The sequence below is a fragment of the Ranitomeya imitator genome, chromosome 8 (assembly GCF_032444005.1).
Source record: "Ranitomeya imitator isolate aRanImi1 chromosome 8, aRanImi1.pri, whole genome shotgun sequence".
Classification (NCBI taxonomy): Eukaryota; Metazoa; Chordata; class Amphibia; order Anura; family Dendrobatidae; genus Ranitomeya; species Ranitomeya imitator.
The window spans coordinates 96325990-96351994 of record NC_091289.1 but is presented as its reverse complement, the minus strand read 5'-3'; the positions used below and the strand labels follow the sequence as shown (position 1 = coordinate 96351994).

The following is a 26005-nucleotide window of genomic DNA, read 5'->3' as shown; positions in this document are numbered from 1 at the left end:
ACAATCACAATCCCTATGCGGAGGTAGGGCATCGGACTTGGGCTCATCAAATACATCCCGGTAATCAGACAAGAACTCTGGAACCTCAGAAGGGGTGGATGACGAAATTGACAGAAATGGAACATCACCATGTACCCCCTGACAACCCCAGCTGGACACCGACATGGATTTCCAATCCAATACTGGATTATGGGCTTGTAGCCATGGCAACCCCAACACGACCACATCATGCAGATTATGCAACACCAGAAAGCGAATAACCTCCTGATGTGCAGGAGCCATGCACATGGTCAGCTGGGTCCAGTATTGAGGCTTATTCTTGGCCAAAGGCGTAGCATCAATTCCTCTCAATGGAATAGGACACTGTAAGGGCTCCAAGAAAAACCCACAATGCTTAGCATATTCCAAGTCCATCAAATTCAGGGCAGCGCCTGAATCCACAAACGCCATGACAGAATACGATGACAAAGAGCAGATCAAGGTAACGGACAGAAGAAATTTTGACTGTGCTGTACCAATGGTGGCAGACCTAGCGAACCGCTTAGTGCGCTTAGGACAATCGGAGATAGCATGAGTGGAATCACCACAGTAGAAACACAGCCCATTCAGACGTCTGTGTTCTTGCCGTACAACTCTGGTCATAGTCCTATCGCACTGCATAGGCTCAGGTTTAATCTCAGGTAATACCGCCAAATGGTGCACAGATTTACGCTCACGCAAGCATCGACCGATCTGAATGGCCAAAGACATAGACTCATTCAAACCAGCAGGCATAGGAAATCCCACCATGACATCCATAAGGGCTTCAGAGAGACCCTTTCTGAATATAGCTGCCAGCGCAGATTCATTCCATTGAGTGAGCACGGACCACTTTCTAAATTTCTGGCAATATAGCTCTATCTCATCCTGAGCCTGACAAAGAGCCAGCAAATTTTTTTCTGCCTGATCCACTGAATTAGGCTCATCGTACAGCAATCCAAGCGCCAGGAAAAACGCATCGATATTACTTATTGCAGGATCTCCTGACGCAAGAGAAAATGCCCAGTCCTGAGGGTCGCCACGCAAAAAAGAAATGACGATCCTAACCTGTTGAACTGGGTCACCAGAGGAGCGAGGTTTCAAAGCCAGAAATAATTTGCAATTATTTTTGAAACTCAGAAATTTAGTTCTATCTCCAAAAAACAAATCTGGAATAGGAATTCTCGGTTCTAACAAAGAATTCTGAACCACAAAATCTTGAATATTTTGAACTCTTGCCGTGAGCTGATCCACACATGAAGACAGACCTTTAATGTCCATTGCTACACCTGTGTCCTGAACCACCCAAATGTCTAGCGGAAAAAAAGGCAAAACACAGTGCAAAGAAAAAAAAATGGTCTCAGAACTTCTTTTTTCCCTCTATTGAGAATCATTAGCACTTTTGGCTTCCTGTACTGTTGACATAGGCAATTCAGTATCACAATGGACATAGCGGTCAGAGCACATACAGTGATCTGACAATAACCCAAAATAATAGAACGAGCTCTGAGACGTGGGAACTCTGCAGACCGCAATCCCTAATCCTCTCCAAACAACACTAGAGGCAGCCGTGGATTGCGCCTAACTCTGCCTATGCAACTCGGCACAGCCTGAGAAACTAACTAGCCTGAAGATAGAAAATAAGCCTACCTTGCCTCAGAGAAATACCCCAAAGGAAAAGGCAGCCCCCCACATATAATGACTGTGAGTTAAGATGAAAAGACAAACGTAGGAATGAAATAGATTCAGCAAAGTGAGGCCCGACTTTCTTAACAGAGCGAGGATAGGAAAGATAACTTTGCGGTCTACACAAAACCCTAAAGATAACCACGCAAAGGGGGCAAAAAGACCCTCCGTACCGAACTAACGGCACGGAGGTACACCCTTTGCGTCCCAGAGCTTCCAGCAAAACAATTAGACAAGCTGGACAGAAAAAAATACCAAACAAATAGCAAGAAGAACTTAGCTATGCAGAGCAGCAGGCCACAGGAATGATCCAGGGAAAAACAAGTCCAACACTGGAACATTGACAGGAAGCATGGATCAAAGCATTAGGTGGAGCTAAGTAGAGAAGCACCTAACGACCTCACCAGATCACCTGAGGGAGGAAACTCAGAAGCCGCAGTACCACTTTCCTCCACAAACGGAAGCTCCCAGAGAGAATCAGCCGAAGTACCACTTGTGACCACAGGAGGGAGCTCTGCCACAGAATTCACAACACTTGCCATCTACTGGAGCACATGTTCATTCTGGCCCTCCTCTACAAACAGTACCACTATGCGGCTGCCAAAGAAAGGGAGTTGAGTAACCTGTCAAGTAACAGAAGTTGTAAAAATAATGCACCATTGCTCACTGTAGCAAAACAAACCTACTTCTCCTCACTCATAAAATACCTGCCTCACAACCCTAAACAGCTATTCAGTACTTGAAATTCTCTCCTCCATCCACCAGCTCTTCTCCCTCTCCTATCACCTCAGGTGAAAACTTTGCCTTATTCTTTAAGCAGAAGATTGATAATGTAAGTCAAAGCTTTCGCTTAAAGTCCCCACAGCCCTCCTCATATGTACTCAGCTCTCCTCCTCTAAAACCAACTTCACCATAATGAAAGATCAACTTTCCTCTTTACTCTCCAAATCACATATCACCACCTGAGAATTTGACCCAATACCGTCTCACCTCATTCCAAATCTTACCACAGTCTTCATCCCAAGCCTAACCTACCTCTTAAATCTGTCACTAACAACTGATGACTTATCCTCATGATTCGATCGCACCCATCCTCAAAAAGCCCTCTCTTGACCCATCCTCTGTGTGTAGCTATTTCCCCATCTCACTTTTCCCCTATGCCCCCAAACTACTAGAAAAACACGTCCATTTTGCACTGTCCTCCCATCTCTCCTCTTGCTCCATCTTTGACCGGTTACAATCTGGCTTCTGACCACCCCATTCCACTGAATCTGCCCTGACTAAAGACACTAAAGAGCTACTAACAGTCAAATCCAAGCAATGATAGTTTGTCCTCCTCCACCTGGACCTGGCATCTGCCTTTTACACAGTGGACCATTCGCTCTTACTTCAGACTTTCTGATCTCTTGGGATTACAGACTTTGCCCTTTGTTGGATCTCCTATGATCTAACAGACAGGACATTCAGTGTCTCCCACTCACACACAACCTCCTCATCTCAACCCCTATGTGTTGGTGTCCCTTAAGGTTCAGTTGCAGACCCGGGCACTATGCTTAGTGCATGTCGCCCTGAGGTGTCCCCAGCCAGTAGATGGGCAACACCTTCTATTTAAGGTGCCTCTTCCCATATGGAGATGCCTGAACAATGTTGCTAGTTTGCCTAGCATACTTGCTAGCTATCAGGTTCCCCAGGTCCACCCATCTGCTTGTCTACCCTGTACCCGTCTGCTCGTACCTGTTTGTGCTATTCTGTCCATAAGCCGGTTCAGCCTGCCAGTGCTCCTCTGTCTAACACCTGATCCATCCCCCACCTGCCAGTGCCCATTTGTTCAGCACCCAGTCCAGATTGCACCTGCTCATGCTAGTCTGTCTAAAACACGGTCCAGCCCGTACCTGCCAGTGCCCATCAGTTCAACAACCGATCCAGCCCGCACCTGCCATGCCCATCTGTCTGACACCTGGTCCAGTCTGCACCTGCCAGTGCTCTCCTGTTCCTCAGCCACTCCAGCTTGCATCTGCCAGGCTCATTTGTCTTACAGCTGGTCCAATAAACAAAAGAAGTTGCAGTCTGTAGTGCTAAAGCATGTAAATATGAAATATAGGAAACATAAACAGCAATACTGCTCTGTATAATAGGAAGAAATTGAGCATATAATTTGGCCAATTCATGCATGCCCAGCAGCCAACGACAAGGCGGTGTCAAAACTGCTGGGAACCTACGTGTCTAGTGTGAATACCTCTCTTAGGCTGAAGTCTGAATTTCTGGGTAGATGTGATGCGTAGGGTTGAGCGAAACAGATCGTTCATTTTCAAAAGTCGCTGACTTTTGGCAAAGTCGGGTTTCATGAAACCCGACCCGATCCCTGTGTGGGGTCGGCCATGCGGTACGCGACTTTCGCGCCAAAGTCGCGTTTCAATGACGCAAAAAGCGCCATTTCTCAGCCAATGAAGGTGGACGCAGAGTGTGGGCAGCGTGATGACATAGGTCCTGGTCCCCACCATCTTACAGAAGGGCATTGCAGTGATTGGCTTGCTTTCTGCGGCGTCACAGGGGCTATAAAGGGGCGTTCCCGCCGACCGCCATATTACTGCTGCTGATCTGAGCATAGGGAGAGGTTGCTGCCGCTTCGTCAGAAGCAGGGATAGCGTTAGGCAGGGTCCATTAACCCCCAAACCGCTTGTGCTGTAGCGATTTCCACTGTCCAACACCACCTTTTGTTTGCAGGGACAGTGGAAGCTACATTTTTTTTCCTCAGCGCTGTAGCTCATTGGGCTGCCCTAGAAGGCTCCCTGATAGCTGCATTGCTGTGTGTACGCCACTGTGCAAACCAACTGCTTTTTTCAAAGCACAAATCCTGTTGTTCCTTCCTTTCTGCACAGCTATCTTGTTTGTTTGTCCACACTTTTGATGTAATTTGTGCAGCAGTCCACTCCTTGTTATTGCTGCCTGCCATACCTGGCTGAGATTACTGCAGGGAGATAGTAATTGTAGGACAGTCCCTGTTTTTTTGTTTTTTTTTTAATTCTCCCTGAAAAAAAATAAATAGTGGGAGATTAATCTTGGCATTTGTGCTTGAGTGCCAGTCGTGTGTGCCATCTCTCTCCAATTGTGGGGCACAGCAAGCCTAGTGTCTATAATCTTTTTTTTTTTTTTTTTTTTTTTTTAATTCTCCCTAAAAAAAAAAATAGTGGGAGATTAAGATTGGCATTTCTGCTAGAGTGCCAGTCCTGTGTGTGCCATCTCTCTCCAATTTTGGGGCACAGAAAGCCTAGTGTGTAATACAGGCCCTGATTTCTTTGCAATTCTCCCTAACCCAAAAAAGTAGTGGGAGATTAAGATTGGCATTTCTGCTAGAGTGCCAGTCCTGTGTGTGCCATCTCTCTCCAATTTTGGGGCACAGAAAGCCTAGTGTGTAATACTGGCCCTGATTTCTTGGCAATTCTCCCTAACCTAAAAAAGTAGTGGGAGATTAAGATTGGCATTTCTGCTAGAGTGCCAGTCCTGTGTGTGCCATCTCTCTCAAATTGTGGGCCACAGAAAGCCTAGTTTTTTTTTTGTTTGTTTTTTTTTGTTTTTTAAATTCTCCCTGAAAAAAAATAAATAGTGGGAGATTAATCTTGGCCTTTGTGCTTCTGTGCCAGTCGTGCGTGCGATCTCTCTCAAATTGTGGGCCACAGAAAGCCTAGTGTCTGTTTTTTTTTTGTTTGTTTTTAAATTCTCCCTGAAATAAAATAAATAGTGGGAGATTAATATTGGCCTTTGTGCTTCTGTGCCAGTCCTGTGTGTGCCATCTCCCTCAAATAGTGGGCCACAGAAAGCCTAGTGTCTGTTTTTGGTTATTTTGGTTTTTAAATTCTCCCTGAAAAAAAAAATAGTGGGAGATTAATATTGGCCTTTGTGCTTCTGTGCCAGTCCTGTGTGTGCCATCTCTCTCAAATTGTGGGCCAGAGAAAGCCTAGTGTCTGTTTTTTTTTTTTTTTGGTTTTTAAATTCTCCTTGAAGAAACAATAAATAGTGGGAGATTAATATTGGCCTTTGTGCTTCTGTGCCAGTCCTGTGTGTGCCATCTCTCTCAAATAGTGGGCCACAGAAAGCCTAGTGTCTGGTTTTTTTTTTATTTTGGTTTTTAAATTCTCCCTGAAAAAAAATAAATACTAGGAGATTAATATTGGCCTTTGTGCTTCTGTGCCAGTCCTGTGTGTGCCATCTCTCTCAAATTGTGGGCCACAGAAAGCCTAGTGTCTGTTTTTTTTATTTTGGTTTTTAAATTCGCCCTGAAAAAAAATAAATAGTGGGAGATTAATATTGGCCTTTGTGCTTCTGTGCCAGTCGTGTGTGCCATCTCTCTCAAATTGTGGGCCACAAAAAGCCTAGTGTCTGTTTTTTTTTTATTTTGGTTTTTAAATTCGCCCTGAAAAAAAAAATAAACAGTGGGAGATTAATATTGGCCTTTGTGCTTCTGTGCCAGTCGTGTGTGCCATCTCTCTCAAATTGTGGGCCACAGGAAGCCTAGTGTCTGTTTTTTTTATTTTGGTTTTTAAATTCGCCCTGAAAAAAAAATAAACAGTGGGAGATTAATATTGGCCTTTGTGCTTCTGTGCCAGTCCTGTGTGTGCCATCTCTCTCAAATAGTGGGCCACAGAAAGCCTAGTGTCTGTTTTTGGTTATTTTGGTTTTTAAATTCTCCCTGAAAAAAAAAATAGTGGGAGATTAATATTGGCCTTTGTGCTTCTGTGCCAGTCCTGTGTGTGCCATCTCTCTCAAATAGTGGGCCACAGAAAGCCTAGTGTCTGTTTTTGGTTATTTTGGTTTTTAAATTCTCCCTGAAAAAAAAAATAGTGGGAGATTAATATTGGCCTTTGTGCTTCTGTGCCAGTCCTGTGTGTGCCATCTCTCTCAAATTGTGGGCCAGAGAAAGCCTAGTGTCTGGTTTTTTTTTTTTTTTGGTTTTTAAATTCTCCTTGAAGAAACAATAAATAGTGGGAGATTAATATTGGCCTTTGTGCTTCTGTGCCAGTCCTGTGTGTGCCATCTCTCTCAAATAGTGGGCCACAGAAAGCCTAGTGTCTGGTTTTTTTTTTATTTTGGTTTTTAAATTCTCCCTGAAAAAAAATAAATACTAGGAGATTAATATTGGCCTTTGTGCTTCTGTGCCAGTCCTGTGTGTGCCATCTCTCTCAAATTGTGGGCCACAGAAAGCCTAGTGTCTGTTTTTTTTATTTTGGTTTTTAAATTCGCCCTGAAAAAAAATAAATAGTGGGAGATTAATATTGGCCTTTGTGCTTCTGTGCCAGTCGTGTGTGCCATCTCTCTCAAATTGTGGGCCACAAAAAGCCTAGTGTCTGTTTTTTTTTTATTTTGGTTTTTAAATTCGCCCTGAAAAAAAAAATAAACAGTGGGAGATTAATATTGGCCTTTGTGCTTCTGTGCCAGTCGTGTGTGCCATCTCTCTCAAATTGTGGGCCACAGGAAGCCTAGTGTCTGTTTTTTTTATTTTGGTTTTTAAATTCGCCCTGAAAAAAAAATAAACAGTGGGAGATTAATATTGGCCTTTGTGCTTCTGTGCCAGTCCTGTGTGTGCCATCTCTCTCAAATAGTGGGCCACAGAAAGCCTAGTGTCTGTTTTGGGTTATTTTGGTTTTTAAATTCTCCCTGAAAAAAAATAAATAGTGGGAGATTAATATTGGCCTTTGTGCTTCTGTGCCAGTCGTTTGTGCCATCTCTCTCAAATCGTGGGCCACAGAAAGCCTAGCGTCTGTTTTTTTTTTTATTTTGGTTTTTAAATTCGCCCTGAAAAAAAAATAAACAGTGGGAGATTAATATTGGCCTTTGTGCTTCTGTGCCAGTCGTGTGTGCCATCTTTCTCAAATAGTGGGCCACAGAAAGCCTAGTGTCTGTTTTGGGTTATTTTGGTTTTTAAATTCTCCCTGAAAAAAAATAAATAGTGGGAGATTAATATTGGCCTTTCTGCTTCTGTGCCAGTCCTGTGTGTGCCATCTCTCTCAAATAGTGGGCCACAGAAAGCCTAGTGTCTGTTTTGGGTTATTTTGGTTTTTAAATTCTCCCTGAAAAAAAATAAATAGTGGGAGATTAATATTGGCCTTTGTGCTTCTGTGCCAGTCCTGTGTGTGCCATCTCTCTCAAATAGTGGGCCACAGAAAGCCTAGTGTCTGTTTTGGGTTATTTTGGTTTTTAAATTCTCCCTGAAAAAAAATAAATAGTCGGAGATTTATATTGGCCTTTGTGCTTCTGTGCCAGTCCTGTGTGTGCCATCTCTCTCAAATAGTGGGCCACAGAAAGCCTAGTGTCTGTTTTGGGTTATTTTGGTTTTTAAATTCTCCCTGAAAAAAAAAAATAGTGGGAGATTAATATTGGCCTTTGTGCTTCTGTGCCAGTCGTGTGTGCCATCTCTCTCAAATAGTGGGCCACAGAAAGCCTAGTGTCAGTTTTTTGTTTTTTTTTTTTGTTTTTAAATTCTCCCTGAAAAAAAATAAATAGTGGGAGATTAATATTGGCATTTGTGCTTGAGTGACAGTCCTGCGTGTGTGGCATCTCTCTCATTTGGTGCCACAGAAAACCGAGTGTGTAACATTGTGCCTGATTTTCCTTGCAGTCTCACCCACCTATAAAGGGATATCTAAATCCTACAGAAGTTTGAGTTCACCTTGTAAGTTGTTTTACAGTAACAAATACCGTTACTTTGGTTACGTTTTTAAAACAATGATGAAGTCTGGTGGAAGAGGTCGTGGCCGTGGGCGTTCATAGCCAGCTGGTAATGATGGTAGTGGTGGTGGAGCATCAGGTGGTCGTGGGAAAAACAATATAGCACCTAAGTCTCGAGCTGTGGAGCCAGGTTCGTCGTCTGGCTACACAAGGCCTCGAACGCTCCCTTTTCTGGGAGTAGGAAAACCGCTTTTAAAGCCGGAGCAGCAAGAGCAAGTTTTGGCTTACCTTGCTGACTCAGCCTCTAGCTCTTTTGCCTCCTCTTCTGAAACTGGTAAATGTAAAAGCAGCGCGTCGTTAGTGGATGTTCACGGTCAGGGACAAGTCGCTTCCTTGTCCTCTTCAGCAAAAACAACAACAGAGAAGGATGCATCAGGCGACACAACGGGTTACTCCATGGAGCTCTTTACACATACCGTTCCTGGGTTAGAAAGTGAAACAGTTAACAGGCCATGCCCATTACAAGTTGAATCGGACATGGAGTGCACTGATGCACAGCCACAGCCAGATTACTATGCTGTTCCTTTGACTCAGACCACAACATTGCCCTCGCAGTGTACTGATTCAGAATCAGACCCTGATGAGACTATGGTGCCCCGTCACGAACGCTATACCACCGTCTTACACAGTGACACAGACGAAGTTGCACACGAGATAGAAGAGGAGGTCCTAGATGACCCAGTTGTTGACCCCGATTGGCAGCCATTGGGGGAACAGGGTGCAGGCGGCAGTAGTTCTGAAGCGGAGGAGGAGGGGCCGCAGCAGGCATCAACATCGCAACAGGTTCCATCTGCCGGGCCCGTATCTGGCCCAAAACGCGTGGCAAAGCCAAAACCTGTTGGAGGACAGCATGGCCATCCAGTTAAAGCTCAGTCTGCAATGCCTGAAAAGGTATCCGATGCTAGAAAGAGTGCAGTCTGGCATTTTTTTAAACAACATCCAATTGATCAGCGCAAAGTCATCTGTCAAAAATGTTCAACTACCTTAAGCAGAGGTCAGAATCTGAAAAGTCTAAATACAAGTTGCATGCATAGACATTTAACCACCATGCATTTGCAAGACTGGACTAACTACCAAACGTCCCTTAAGGTTGTAGCACCCTCGGCCAATGAAGCTAGTCAGCAACGCTACATCCCTTCCGTCACTGTAAGGCCACCATTTTCTGCACCACCTGCAGTATCTGTGCAGGTTTCGTTGCCAGGCCAAAGCAGTCAGGGTCAGGGAATCAACAGTTTCGTAGTTGGAAACACTGCATGTAGGGCACCGGCAAGAATACCGTCTCCAACCATCTCTCAGTCTGCCATGTCCACCGGCACCCCCGCTAGTTCCACGATCTCCAGCTCTCCAGTCCAGCTCACCCTACATGAGACTCTCGTTAGAAAAAGGAAGTACTTGGCCTCGAATCCGCGTACACAGGGTTTGAACGCCCACATAGCTAGACTAATCTCGTTAGAGATGATGCCCTACCGGTTAGTTGAAAGCGAAGCTTTCAAAGCCCTGATGGACTACACTGTACCACGCTACGAGCTACCCAGTCGACACATCTTTTCGAGAAAAGCCATTCCAGCCCTCCACCAGCATGTTAAAGAGCGTATCGTCCATGCACTCAGGCAATCTGTGAGTACAAAGGTGCACCTGACAACAGATGCATGGACCAGTAGGCATGGCCAGGGACGTTATGTGTCCATCACGGCACACTGGGTGAATGAGGTGGATGCAGGGTCCACAGAGGACAGCAATTTTGGGACCGTTCTGCCTAGCCCACGGTCTAGGAAACAGTTGGCTGTAGCCGTTCGCACCCCCTCCTCCTCCTCCTCGTCCTACTGCAGAAGCGAGAGCTCGTCCACAGACCGCAGTCGCACAGCCACTCCATCCGCAGCTGCCACTGTTGCACACCAGGTGTCCCATTATGGGGCAGCTACTGGCAAGCGTCAGCAGGCTGTATTGGCTATGAAGTGTTTGGGTGACAACAGACACACCGCGGAAGTTCTGTCCGAGTTCTTGCAGAAAGAAACGCAGTCGTGGCTGGGCACTGTAGATCTTGAGGCAGGCAAGGCAGTGAGGGATAACGGAAGGAATTTCATGGCTGCAATCTCCCTTTCCCAACTGAAACACATTCCTTGCCTGGCTCACACCTTAAACCTGGTGGTGCAGTGCTTCCTGAAAAGTTATCCGGGGTTATCCGACCTGCTCCTCAAAGAGCGCGGACTTTGCTCGCATATCTGCCGTTCGCCCGTGCACTCCAGCCGTATGCAGACCTATCAGCGGTCTTTGAACCTTCCCCAGCATCGCCTAATCATCGACGTTGCAACAAGGTGGAACTCAACACTGCACATGCTTCAGAGACTGTGCGAACAGAGGCGTGCTGTTATGTTTTTGTGGGAGGATACACATACACGGGCAGGCAGTAGGATGGCAGACATGGAGTTGTCAGGTGTGCAGTGGTCGAAGGTACAAGACATGTGTCAACTCCTTCAGTGTTTTGAGGAATGCACACGGCTGGTAAGTGCAGACAACGCCATAATAAGCATGAGCATCCCCCTAATGCGTCTGCTGATGCAAAGTTTGACGCACATAAAGGAGCAGGCGTCTGCAGCAGAGGAAGAGGAAAGCCTTGATGATAGTCAGCCATTGTCTGGTCAGGGCAGTGTACAGGACGAGGTAGCGGGCGAACAGGAGGAGGAGGAGGACGAGGAGGATGATGGGGATGAGTATTTTTTTAATGAGGAAGCTTCTCCGGGGCCAATAGCAACTGGTGGCGTTGCAAGGCCGGGGTCAGGTTTTTTTAGGGAGACAAGTGACGTAGATTTGCCTGAAACTGCCCCTCAACCCAGCACAACCGCAGATTTGACAACTGGAACTTTGGCCCACATGGCGGATTATGCCTTATGTATCCTCAAAAGGGACACACACATTTGTAAAATGACGGCCGATGACGATTACTGGTTGGCCTGCCTCCTTGATCCTCGCTATAAAGGCAAATTGCAAAATATTATGCCACATGAGAACCTGGAACAAATATTAGCAACCAAACAATCAACTCTTGTTGACCGTTTGATTCAGGCATTCCCAGCACACAGCACCGGTGATCGTTATCACATGAGCTGCAGGGGGCAGCAGGCCAGAGGTGTTAGAGGTGCACAAATCAGAAGTGGCGTTGGACAGAGGGGTTTTCTGACCAGGTTGTGGAGTGATTTTGCTATGACCGCAGACAGGACAGGTACTGCAGCATCAATTCAAAGTGACAGGAGACAACATTTGTCCAGTATGGTTACTAACTATTTTTCATCCCTTATCGACGTTCTCCCTCAACCGTCATTCCCATTTGATTACTGGGCATCCAAATTAGACACCTGGCCAGAATTGGCAGAATATGCATTGCAGGAGCTTGCTTGCCCAGCAGCTAGTGTGCTATCAGAAAGAGTATTCAGTGCTGCTGGTTCAATATTAACCGAAAAAAGGACTCGTCTGGCTACCCAAAATGTTGATGATCTAACCTTCATTAAAATGAACCACTACTGGATTTCGAATTCTTTTGCCCCACCTTTCCCGGCTGACACCTAGCTTTCCTATGAAAAGGTCTTGCTTGTGGACTGCTCTGACTGCCTTTTCCAATCTCGTAATTTGCAGCAGCTGTTTGTCCAGCATACGACATGTTTACACCTCCCTAAATGGCCAAACTCCCCCCACGGGGCCGTGGTCTCGCCACTTGGCGCAAGCACCCGTGAGAGTGCCGTTTGTCTGAAGAGGTTGGTGTGCACGCTTTTGGTCGACGGCACTGCCACTGGGTCCCTCATAGTACAATAAAGTGTCTCTGGCGGTGGTGGTGCGCACCCAACGTCAAACACACCGTTGTAACATGAGGGGCCCTGGGCCTGTACCGCCGGCCACAAGAGAGTTCATCCCCCCAGCTCAAACAGTGCTCTACCACTTGCAAAATTATCTCTCACAGCTCCACCAATGTTTAGTCTATGCGCCGACATCCTTCAATGCCTGGCACTGACAATACCAATGTGTTGACATGTATGATGCTACTTAAAATAGTCAGGGGCAGTGTCCTAAATTTACACCAGTAAATACTTAGCGCCAAATTACTAGGTCTGAAACTCAGCAGAGGAGCCCACCCCTGTACCTAAGTATGCCACCCTTTTGTGTTTTGGTTTTGTTGTATTGTGAGACATTAACATCTATTTATTTTTTGTGAGTACTAACTGTCAGACACTCATTACAATCGGCCTCCGCTGACAACACAAATGCTGCCTGTGTACCCCTGCAAGATAATTCCAAGTGTCTACAGCCCACTTTTGTTATGTTAGGTCTACTAAGCCTGTCTGCGGTCCCTCCTTCCACTAGTCCTCCACTGACCAGACCACTGCTGCCCGTGTACTCCTGGAACCTATTTTTAAGTGCCTACAGCCCACTTTTGTTATGTTAGGCCTACTAAGCCTGTCTGCGGTCCCTCCTTCCACTAGTCCTCCACTGACCAGACCACTGCTGCCCGTGTACCCCTGGAACCTATTTTTAAGTGCCTACAGCCCACTTTTGTCATGTTAGGCCTACTAAGCCTGTCTGCGGTCCCTCCTTCCACTACTCCTCCACTCACCAGACCACTGCTGCCCGTGTACCCCTGGAACCTATTTTAAAGTGCCTACAGCCCACTTTTGTTATGTTAGGCCTACTAAGCCTGTCTGCGGTCCCTCCTTCCACTACTCCTCCACTGACCAGACCACTGCTGCCCGTGTACCCCTGGAACCTATTTTAAAGTGCCTACAGCCTACTTTTGTTATGTTAGGCCTACTAAGCCTGTCTGCGGTCCCTCTATCCCATAGTCCTCCACTGACCAGACCAATGATGCCCGTGTACCCCTGGAACCTATTTAAAAGTGCCTACAGCCTACTTTTGTTATGTTAGGCCTACTAAGCCTGTCTGCGGTCCCTCCTTCCACTACTCCTCCACTGACCAGACCACTGCTGCCCCTGTACCCCTGGAACCTATTTTTAAGTGCCTACAGCCCACTTTTGTTATGTTAGGCCTACTAAGCCTGTCTGCGGTCCATTATAGAAATTGTCCTTCACTGACCACACCACTGCTGCCCGTGTACCCCTGGAAGCTATTTTAAAGTGCCTACAGCCTACTTTTGTTATGTTAGGCTTACTAAGCCTGTCTGCGGTTCCTCCTTCCACTAGTCCTCCACTGACCAGACCACTGCTGCCCGTGTACCCCTGGAACCTATTTTTAAGTGCCTACAGCCCACTTTTGTTATGTTAGGCCAACTAAGCCTGTCTGCGGTCCCTCCTTCCACTAGTCCTCCACTGACCAGACCACTGCTGCCCGTGTACCCCTGGAACCTATTATTAAGTGCCTACAGCCCACTTTTGTTATGTTAGGCCTACTAAGCCTGTCTGCGGTCCCTCCTTCCACTACTCCTCCACTGACCAGACCACTGCTGCCCGTGTACCCCTGGAACCTATTTTAAAGTGCCTACAGCCCACTTTTGTTATGTTAGGCCTACTAAGCCTGTCTGCGGTCCCTCCTTCCACTACTCCTCCACTGACCAGACCACTGCTGCCCGTGTACCCCTGGAACCTATTTTAAAGTGCCTACAGCCTACTTTTGTTATTTAGGCCTACTAAGCCTGTCTGCGGTCCCTCTATCCAATAGTCCTCCACTGACCAGACCAATGCTGCCCGTGTACCCCTGGAAGCTATTTTAAAGTGCCTACAGCCTACTTTTGTTATGTTAGGTCTACTAAGCCTGTCTGCGGTCCGTCCTTCCACTAGTCCTCCACTGACCAGACCACTGCTGCCCGTGTACCCCTGGAACCTATTTTTAAGTGCCTACAGCCCACTTTTGTTATGTTAGGCCTACTAAGCCTGTCTGCGGTCCATCCTTCCACTAGTGCTCCACTGACCACACCACTGCTGCCCGTGTACCCCTGGAACCTATTTTAAAGTGCCTACAGCCCATTTTTGTTATGTTAGGCCTACTAAGCCTGTCTGCGGTCCCTCCTTCCACTACTCCTCCACTTACCAGACCACTGCTGCCCTTGTACCCCTGGAACCTATTTTTAAGTGCCTACAGCCCACTTTTGTTATGTTAGGCCTACTAAGCCTGTCTGCGGTCCATTATAGAAATTTTCCTTCACTGACCACACCACTGCTGCCCGTGTACCCCTGGAAGCTATTTTAAAGTGCCTACAGCCTACTTTTGTTATGTTAGGTCTACTAAGCCTGTCTGCGGTCCCTCCTTCCACTAGTCCTCCACTGACCAGACCACTGCTGCCCGTGTACTCCTGGAACCTATTTTTAAGTGCCTACAGCCCACTTTTGTTATGTTAGGCTTACTAAGCCTGTCTGCGGTCCCTCCTTCCACTACTCCTCCACTGACCAGACCACTGCTGCCCGTGTACCCCTGGAACCTATTTTAAAGTGCCTACAGCCTACTTTTGTTATGTTAGGCCTACTAAGCCTGTCTGCGGTCCCTCCTTCCAATAGTCGTCCACTGACCAGACCACTGCTACCCGTGTACCCCTGGAACCTATTTTTAAGTGCCTACAGCCCACTTTTGTTATGTTAGGCCTACTAAGCCTGTCTGCGGTCCCTCCTTCCACTACTTCTCCACTGACCAGACCACTGCTGCCCGTGTACCCCTGGAACCTATTTTAAAGTGCCTACAGCCCACTTTTGTTATGTTAGGCCTACTAAGCCTGTCTGCGGTCCCTCCTTCCACTACTCCTCCACTGACCAGACCACTGCTGCCCGTGTACCCCTGGAACCTATTTTAAAGTGCCTACAGCCTACTTTTGTTATTTAGGCCTACTAAGCCTGTCGGCGGTCCCTCTATCCAATAGTCCTCCACTGACCAGACCAATGCTGCCCGTGTACCCCTGGAACCTATTTAAAAGTGCCTACAGCCTACTTTTGTTATGTTAGGTCTACTAAGCCTGTCTGCGGTCCCTCCTTCCACTAGTGCTCCACTGACCACACCACTGCTGCCCGTGTACCCCTGGAAGCTATTTTAAAGTGCCTACAGCCTACTTTTGTTATGTTAGGTCTACTAAGCCTGTCTGCGGTCCGTCCTTCCACTAGTCCTCCACTGACCAGACCACTGCTGCCCGTGTACCCCTGGAACCTATTTTTAAGTGCCTACAGCCCACTTTTGTTATGTTAGGCCTACTAAGCCTGTCTGCGGTCCATCCTTCCACTACTCCTCCACTGACCAGACCACTGCTGCCTGTGTTCACCTGGAACCTATTTTAAAGTGCCTACAGCCCATTTTTGTTATGTTAGGCCTACTAAGCCTGTTTGCGGTCCCTCCTTTCACTACTCCTCCACTGACCAGACCACTGCTGCCCGTGTACCCCTGGAACCTATTTTTAAGTGCCTACAGCCCACTTTTGTTATGTTAGGCCTACTAAGCCTGTCTGCGGTCCATTATAGAAATTTTCCTTCACTGACCACACCACTGCTGCCCGTGTACCCCTGGAAGCTATTTTAAAGTGCCTACAGCCTACTTTTGTTATGTTAGGTCTACTAAGCCTGTCTGCGGTCCCTCCTTCCACTAGTCCTCCACTGACCACACCACTGCTGCCCGTGTACCCCTGGAAGCTATTTTAAAGTGCCTACAGCCTACTTTTGTTATGTTAGGCTTACTAAGCCTGTCTGCGGTTCCTCCTTCCACTAGTCCTCCACTGACCAGACCACTGCTGCCCGTGTACCCCTGGAACCTATTTTTAAGTGCCTACAGCCCACTTTTGTTATGTTAGGCCAACTAAGCCTGTCTGCGGTCCCTCCTTCCACTAGTCCTCCACTGACCAGACCACTGCTGCCCGTGTACCCCTGGAACCTATTATTAAATGCCTACAGCCCACTTTTGTTATGTTAGGCCTACTAAGCCTGTCTGCGGTCCCTCCTTCCACTACTCCTCCACTGACCAGACCACGGCTGCCCGTGTACCCCTGGAACCTATTTTAAATTGCATAGAGCAACCTTTTTTTAATTGTAGGCGTACTAAGTCTGTCTGCGGTCCATAATTGAAATTGTCCTCCACTGACCAGACCAATGATGCCTGTGTACCCCTGTAACCTTTTTTAAACTGCATTGAGCCAAATTTTTTGTTTAAGGCCTACTACCTTTGTCTGTCTGCGCCACTAAATACAGCTGTCCTCCTCTGAAAAAAGCTGAGCGTCAATAGTCTGGTTTTCAGCCTATAGGAATTTGAAAATTGCATTGGGGCTACTACTTCGGTAGGGCCTACTAACGGTGTCTGCCGCTCCAAGGTGTTCTCCAGGTTGCCTCTCCATAGCTTCAATCTTCATGCTCGTGTTAAGTAGTTGTTGAAACAACAATACATTAGGCCTACAAGTTGGGTCTGGGTCGTAGAGACGGTGTCTGCTGCTCCAAGGTGTTCTCCAGGTTGCCTCTCCATTGCTTCAATCTTCATGCTCGTCTTAAGTAGTTGTTGAAACAACACTACATTAGGCCTACAAGTTGGGTCTGGGTCGTAGAGACGGTGTCTGCCGCTCCAAGGTGTTCTCCAGGTTGCCTCTCCATTGCTTCAATCTTCATGCTCGTCTTAAGTAGTTGTTGAAACAACACTAGATTAGGCCTACAAGTTGGGTCTGGGTCGTAGAGACGGTGTCTGCCGCTCCAAGGTGTTCTCCAGATTGCCTCTCCATTGCTTCAATCTTCATGCTCGTCTTAAGTAGTTGTTGAAACAACACTACATTAGGCCTACAAGTTGGGTCTGGGTCGTAGAGACGGTGTCTGCCGCTCCAAGGTGTTCTCCAGGTTGCCTCTCCATAGCTTCAATCTTCATGCTCATCTTAAGTAGTTGTTGAAACAACACTACATTAGGCCTACAAGTTGGGTCTGGGTCGTAGAGACGGTGTCTGCCGCTCCAAGGTGTTCTCCAGGTTGCCACATAATCGAAACTGCATAGAGCCTATTTTGTTATTTTACGCCTACTAAGTCTTTCTGCGGTCTTTCCTTCCAATTGTCTTCCACTGAGCACACCAATGCAGACCGTGTACCCATGTAACCTTTTTTAAACCTGCGTCGAGCCAACTTTGTGGTGTAAGGCCTACTTGTAGTGTCTGGCTGCGCCACTCAATACAGCTGTCCTCTTTACAAAAAATGACCTACAATTATCTGGTTTTCAGCCTATCGGAATTTTAAAACTGCAGTGGGCCTACTAGTTGGGTTGGGGCCTTCTATCGGTGTCTGCCGCTCCTTGCTGTTCTCCTCCAGTGAACAAAGCTGTGCCGCCTGTTTACTACTGTTGCCAATTTTGAACTGCATTTAGACTACTTACTGATTTGGGCCTACTCTCTGTGTCAGCCTCTCATTCCAGTTGTCCTCCACTGAACAAAGCAATGCCCCCTGGTTAGTCCTGTTACCAATTTTGAACTGCATTTAGCCCACTTTATTCTTTGGGCCCATATCTGTTTCCCCCTCATCCTGCCCATTGCCCAGCCAGTGATAGATGAGTCTGCTGGTACATTGACCCATAACGCAACATTCCCCGTGCACGCTACACTGCAAGATTGTGACCCTGCTGAAAGTCAGGTTCCCCTTCCCGCATACCATACCACCTTACACGGGGACAAAGAGGAAGGTGCAGATGAAGGTGCAGGTTCCTTCATCAGGTGGGGGGAGGAATACTTGTTGGCGACGTCACTGGCACAGGGCCCCTCATAGTACGCAAAAGTGTCGCTACCGGTGGAAGGCGCCCCCGCCGTGCAAACACACCGCCGTACTTTGAGGGGCCCTGTGCCAGTGCCAATGCCAACGAGTGGGCCCCCCCGCTTGCTCAGGATCACAGCACTTGCAAAGTTGAAATACTTACCTCTCCCTGCTCCACTGCCGTGACGTGGTCCAGATTTCCTGGGCCCACTAAATACTTGAACCAGCCCTACCCCCCACAACTTTAGCCAAATGACCCCCAATTTCCAATGCCTTACTATTATTATAAGGTAAATTTAGATTGACAAGCTTCAGTAACAAGAATGTATGTTTTTTGCCATTAAAATGGGCACTGTAGGTGTTAACCTGGCCTCCACTCACTGCCGACTATGCTCCCCCATTGACTTGCATTGGGTTTCGTGTTTCGGTCGATCCCCGACTTTTCGCGATAATCGACCGATTCCACTCGACTCAACTTTTGAGATAGTCGGGTTTCGCGAAACCCGACTCGACCCTAAAAAAGTCAAGGTCGCTCAACCCTAGTGATGCACCTTTTCTGGGCAGCTGCGGGCGGCTGTTTTTAGGATGGGGGGGCCTATATCAATGGCCCCTTACCAGTCTGAGAATACCAGCCTCCAGCTGTGAGCTTTAGCAAGGCTGTTTGTCACAAATGGGGGGTAACCCCACGCTGTTTTTTTAAATTATTTTTTTAAATAATAAAAAAAACAGAGTGGGGACCCTTTATTCTTGATAACCAACCTTGCTAAAGCTGGAAGCTGGGGGCTGCAGCCCCCAGCTGTGAGTTTTGCCTGGTTGGTTCAAAAAAAATAGGGGCGAACCCACAACCGGTTTGTCATTCATTTATTTCATTATATCGCAGGCTGCGGCTGAGGAATACCCCGATCATCCGCTCCTGCTGTCACTGTTATTAGTGGCAGCAGGTGTTGGATGATGGGAGTAAGAGTCCCAAAAGCCCCCACCTGCTGTCATCATTCTGACTTTAATATAACTCTCATCATTCTCCTCTGCTCACGTTGATCGCGGATATCTCCGGCACCGGTTTTTCGGTACTGGAAGTAAACAGACAGAAACTGGCCTAAGGGAGCATTGCTGGGACTTCTGGTTCAACACACCTGGATTTATAATAGCATCCGCTGTGAAGGAGATCTTGTTGCTATAGCATTATGTGCAAACTAACCATCACACGCCGCAACTGGGCCGCAACATTGAACTTTGTTGTTTCACATTGCTGCAGCCATTTATAGTTTCAACAGAATTAGTTACAAGTGTGCTTGTTCTGATTTAAAGGGGAAGTATCATCCCTAACGTTCAGGGTAACTCCAAAGCCTTATATTGTTTGTGTACTTGTAGATTGTGTAATACTGTTTGTTTTACTGTTACTTAGTATTCCCCTTAACATTTTCACCATTTATCCACTTCATAAGTAAAACTATGAATTTTTCCAACCTCGTCTCTTGTGAGTGTGTACAGAGCGTGCACTGGGGATTTCAGAGTCAACCCCTGGCAGAAGAGGAAGACCCTCCTGTATCCTACTACAGCTCCCAGCAAGATTATGGTGGAGGCACTGCATTATATTGAGGTGAGAACTGCTGAACACTCTGCCCTCAGAGACAGCTTAAAGGGCTGTTACAACAAAATCACTATTTTGTCCACTGCAAATCTATCAGTTCTCGAAATGCTGAGCTTTGTATAGCCCCGCCCACACCACTGATTGGCAGCTTTCTGTGTACACTGCAAATTGACAGAAAGCAGCTAATCAGTGGTGTTGGCGAAGTTACGCATGGCAGGAGGACAAAATATCATTATAAAGCGCTTTTCTTATTAAAACTGCAACAAGCAGCATGCTGCTCTCTGATTACATATCAAAAGCCTGCTGACAGATTCCCCCTTAACTGTATTCACCCCAGCTGACCCATGGCACTGTAAGGGGTGTACCAGGACTGACTTGTACACCTCCTCTTTTCAAGTTTATGCAATGTATAAATGTGAATTGCTTTGCATTCTTTACTCTGTATTTATTGTGTCATGTAATGTGTTATAGGGAAGTGCAGTTCCTTGGTTGGGACACTAGATGGGGTACCATAGTGTACATAGTTATTTGTAGGAGGAGTCAACTGCAGCTAAGAGGGAGGATTTCCTGATAGGGGTCAGACGGCCCAGGGTGCCCAAACAGCTCGCATGGGCTTAAGTGCCCAAAATGCTAACAGTGACCACGCAATGTTGATTAAGGGAAGAAGCCCAGGCATCCGCAGCTCCAGGCCTGAACAGTAGTAGGCCAGTACAGCAGAAGGAAAAGAAGCTTAGGACAGAAGCAGTGACAATACGGGGACGCAGGTGGCTCCATAATGTGGCAACTTATCGCATGGGCTGATGCCCTCAGATCCGGTATGAAACGGCTGAGGGAACTCTCAGATGCAGTGAGTTTAGACCAGGAGGATGCTGTGTCACCGCAAGAGACAGTACAGATGGGCAGGTCACTTGCCATGTGACAACTGACTTTGGAGGCTGATACTCTCATGTCTGGGGCGAAACACTAGGGAAAGTCTAACCATAGCAGAGCTAAACAGGGAGGACGCTGAGGAACCATGTGAGATGGTCTGACTCGGGTACATGCTGTATGACAGAGAGAGAAGTGCAGGGAAAGCGGAAGAAATGTGCAAAGTGCAATGTGAAACCTGTTGTAAATGATGTGAAGAATACGGATGTGCTGGGTAAAGAAAACAGTAAAGGTGTTCAATTGAAAGTTGAAATGGACTGTGTCTTTATTTGTGCAGAGCCATCTCTAGGAAGCCTACAGCAGAGCAGAGTGGACCCTGACGGCATAGAAAATGGAGTCACAGGTATGCAAAGTAATGGACACTATTTTCATGCGATAGGAGGTCAGGGCACAAATGCCCCGATGCTCTCAGCCATGACTACGGCCCTGGCCGTCCCTCACAGACCTGTGAGCAGGTATGATAGATGCAGTGACCGACAGGAGGCAGATCAAGGGTTAACAGGTTTTAATAAAATAAGGACTTACTCCATGCAGGGAGATAGGGAAAATGTGAGGTAAATGCAGGTAGAATAGGGAAAACGTGAGGTAAAATGCAGGCAGAATAGGGAAAACATGAGGTAAAATGCAGGCAGAATAGGGAATACAGGAGTTTGGTTGGGGAAAAATCAACGTAGGTAAAACAAAGAAAGTCGTTTTCAAATAAGTCACTTTTCCATCAAGCGTCTTCCTGACAGGAATGGTTCCAGAGTAGATAATGGCACCAACAGCTGTCGACACAACGTGGATCTGGTGTGGTCCTGAAGAAGGCAATGAACAGTTCCCGACTGGTAACGCTAAGTCTTTGAAATGTCCTGTGGAGTTCACAGTAAGGAGATTCCAGTGACCCGCAATGTCTATGGGACAGTCTTGACAAAGTTAATCGAAGCTCGATGAATATGCACCGGGAGGGGGTCAAGGAGCGGTACCTAGTCCAAGTCTCAGTCTCTGTCCAGTGGCACACACGCAGCTCCGACCGTTATTGAGCGATTGGCACATCGATGTCTCGGAGCCAACCTGCACACGGCAGGTTTTTTGTCAGAGTCCCTGCGGTAGGTTTCTCTCTCGGCTGGACGCGCATCTCTGCTCCTAACGGTCCCAAAGCTTAAGCTCTCTCTCCTCAGCAGCGCGCTCCGCCTTCCAGCCAAATCTCCCTGTACCCATGCGCTGCGCTCTCTTTCTGGTCACGCTTAGTCACGCCCCCTGTCAGCCTGTACCAAGATCGATCCGGATCCCTAAACTCCCCCGGATCGCAGAGGAGATAACCCCGACAGTTCTGGACCTGGCACAAGAAAGGCACCTCAGGCCGGTTTCTCTTCTTACAGCACTATGTGACCACGAATCAGTTATTTGTTTGATAATCAATGTAGTTTAATACACTGTTTACTGAGTCAGTGTTCAATGCGAAATGACTGTCATTGTTCTTGGCAGCTCATGTCATGGTTTTAACATTTTGTCCAACAACTGAGAATTTAACTCATTTGTCGAGTACGGTAATTTGCAGCCAGTTTAATTATCAGGAAACAACAGGCATTTACAGCAGTGTAAATGCTCCTTTAGTTTGCGTTCCCCATACCTGCACAATGACCCTTGCACATATTACAGAGTACACAAAGTCGCCTTCAGACTGTAATCTATTTTATCATGGGAAGTACACCACACCTATTTTTAATTAGGGCATTGCTGATGAGTAGCATGGGTGTGTCAGCTCAGACTTTCACAGAACTGGGGCCTGTTTTAGAATAGTCATTGCAAGAAAGCCTTGTTTACGTGGTATCAAAGGAGTGGAGAACTGTGCAGTAACTTTTGTCTGACAAGTTATGCACAGGTTGTGCCTCCACTACTTCAATCCACAATGTATGAGAAAACATACAACTACATATCTTCGCATAAATCTGGTTGGTGTGTCCCACACCTATTTAAATACCCACTATAGTGCTGAGGTAGCACACATACACAGTGAAGAGACAGTGACCCACAAACTACAAACATAAAAGTCTCTTTAATGTGTTATCTTCACACAGAAAAGGTTCCAATCCCCACAAATGCATATAACTTCAGTGAATATAACTTCAGTGCATATTATCAGTGTTCAATTCACACCAGTTCATAGCACTTCATAGTACACAGCATCCTTTAGATTGTAGCCACTACACACGCTAGTCCTCCTCTGACTAGTTCCTGTGGGTGTCCTGCACAGCTGTATCCTCTGGATAGCAGCCGGGCACCAAATCCACCTGTTTGCAATCGTTACACATGCCAGTCCTCTTTCAGGCACAGAACATCCACCTCCAGTACACCTCCGGGCACAGGACTGTCCACATCCAACTCTTTCGGGCACATGACTGTCCACATCTGAGACCAGTTACCATGGACGACTTGCATTGCTGTGTATGCTGCGGGTGCCAGGCTATTCAGCTGCCATAGCTGCTGGCTCCACTGGCCTGTGCTGCCTCACACATACAGCCAGTGCTCTACAGGTCTCTGCTCTGCGCAACAACACATACCAGACTGACACGGACATTGCACCTCACACCTGACACACCCATACCCCTTACTGCAGGGTTTTTAGCAAACAAACCTCTGGCTTTCAGCCACATGGAAAACCCGGACCAGAAATCCGTGACTGCCATGCACACCTATGGACTTCATCCATCTTCATGCACAACCTGGGGAGAACACACAGCGACTAGTGTTGAGCATTCTGATACTGCAAATATCGGGTATCGGCCAATATTCGCTGTATCGGACTTCCGATACTGAGTTCAGACATAGCTCCCAACCGTCCCTCATTGTGCGGGACTGTCCCGGTTTTGATGCTTTTCCCCGCTGTCCCGCACGGGACACTCTGCTCCCGGCAGATAAAAGGAGAAGCAGCCGTCACATGCCCCCTTGTGTTAGGCCACACCCCTTCCGTATATTCCCGACTGAGTCTTCCAGTGCCCCCCGGGCCGGTCACTTAGCAGCTGATTCGGGCTGCTGGTGGCCAGCGCTGTTCTCTATGTGCTGGCCAGCTGCATCACAGTAAAGCAGACATGCCCCCTGCTCCCTGTGTGCGGCCTCCTGAAGAGGGAAAGGACCATGGCTGCATCTAACTGCAGGAGAGGAGCTAGTGGATGGGTCATACATCAGTGCCGGGAGCTTCAGCTCTCTGTGCGGTGAGGAGATGGGCGCTGCTGCTCACCTCCCGATAAGGGCCATGTCCCTGTACAGTATTAGCGGCCGCTCTGCTGATGCTCACAGATTTATTGCAGCAGTCTGAACTTTCAGGATCACCCTGTCAGCGCCAGGTCATCGGCTCCAGGGTCACCAGACTGCAGGAAAGTTCAGTCTCCTGCAATAAATCTCCCTATACTGATAGTGACCAAAGACTCTATACAGAATCCAGCACTGGAGCGATCACGCCTGAACCTGCTGACTGGATATCACATACATGCTATATACAGTGGGGCAAAAAAGTATTTAGTCAGTCAGCAATAGTGCAAGTTCCACCACTTAAAAAGATGAGAGGCGTCTGTAATTTACATCATAGGTAGACCTCAACTATGGGAGACAAACTGAGAAAAAAAAATCCAGAAAATCACATTGTCTGTTTTTTTAACATTTTATTTGTATATTATGGTGGAAAATAAGTATTTGGTCAGAAACAAAATTTCATCTCAATACTTTGTAATATATCCTTTGTTGGCAATGACAGAGGTCAAACGTTTTCTGTAAGTCTTCACAAGGTTGCCACACACTGTTGTTGGTATGTTGGCCCATTCCTCCATGCAGATCTCCTCTAGAGCAGTGATGTTTTTGGATTTTCGCTTGGCAACACGGACTTTCAACTCCCTCCAAAAGTTTTCTATAGGGTTGAGATCTGGAGACTGGCTAGGCCACTCCAGGACCTTGAAATGCTTCTTATGAAGCCACTCCTTCGTTGCCCTGGCGGTGTGCTTTGGATCATTGTCATGTTGAAAGACCCAGCCACGTTTCATCTTCAATGCCCTTGCTGATGGAAGGAGGTTTGCACTCAAAATCTCACGATACATGGCCCCATTCATTCTTTCATGTACCCGTATCAGTCGTCCTGGCCCCTTTGCAGAGAAACAGCCCCAAAGCATGATGTTTCCACCACCATGCTTTACAGTAGGTATGGTGTTTGATGGATGCAACTGAGTATTCTTTTTCCTCCAAACACGACAAGTTGTGTTTCTACCAAACAGTTCCAGTTTGGTTTCATCAGACCATAGGACATTCTCCCCAAACTCCTCTGGATCATCCAAATGCTCTCTGGCAAACTTCAGACGGGCCCGGACATGTACTGGCTTAAGCAGTGGGACACGTCTGGCACTGCAGGATCTGAGTCCATGGTGGCGTAGTGTGTTACTTATGGTAGGCCTTGTTACATTGGTCCCAGCTCTCTGCAGTTCATTCACTAGGTCCCCCCGTGTGGTTCTGGGATTTTTGCTCACCGTTCTTGTGATCATTCTGACCCCACGGGGTGGGATTTTGCGTGGAGCCCCAGATCGAGGGAGATTATCAGTGGTCTTGTATGTCTTCCATTTTCTAATTATTGCTCCCACTGTTGATTTCTTCACTCCAAGCTGGTTGGCTATTGCAGATTCAGTCTTCCCAGCCTGGTGCAGGGCTACAATTTTGTTTCTGGTGTCCTTTGACAGCTCTTTGGTCTTCACCATAGTGGAGTTTGGAGTCAGACTGTTTGAGGGTGTGCACAGGTGTCTTTTTATACTGATAACAAGTTTAAACAGGTGCCATTACTACAGGTAATGAGTGGAGGAAAGAGGAGACTCTTAAAGAAGAAGTTACAGGTCTGTGAGAGCCAGAAATCTTGATTGTTTGTTTCTGACCAAATACTTATTTTCCACCATAATATGCAAATACAATGTTAAAAAAACAGACAATGTGATTTTCTGGATTTTTTTTTCTCAGTTTGTCTCCCATAGTTGAGGTCTACCTATGATGTAAATTACAGACGCCTCTCATCTTTTTAAGTGGTGGAACTTGCACTATTGCTGACTGACTAAATACTTTTTTGCCCCACTGTACATGGCCCTGTATATATACAGTGCATGTATGTCCAGGGCCAGGTGCAGGATTGATCCATCCAGTGTATATAATATTGTGTATCTGTGCCCATAGTATACAACTATCAGGGGCGTAAGTACCGTGGTCGCAGCTGCGACGGGGCCTGGAGCACTCTGAGCTACAAAATGGGTCACTGGCCCCTCAAATCCTCTGCACAGGCCTTCGAGCGCACTCTCTCTGTGCCCGCGCTGACCAATGCCATGGCAGCCCACATGACCGCAGCCCTCATTCGTGCTTGCGTGTGTAGCTG

The 26005-nt window shown here is 47.1% G+C and overlaps 1 long non-coding RNA gene across 2 annotated transcripts in view; it reads left to right on the top strand.

Annotated features, from left to right (window-relative positions):
* Positions 1-20971, top strand: part of LOC138647143 (uncharacterized) — a 30341-nt gene extending 9370 nt beyond the window's left edge. The window contains exons 2-3 of one of the 2 annotated variants that reach the window (XR_011314907.1): positions 19602-19710; positions 20906-20971. This is a non-coding gene — a long non-coding RNA (uncharacterized lncRNA). Of the gene's footprint in view, positions 1-19592; positions 19711-20905 lie in introns of both variants that reach the window. The other variant, XR_011314906.1, reaches the window with a different exon arrangement.
* Positions 20972-26005: the final 5034 nt, after the last annotated feature.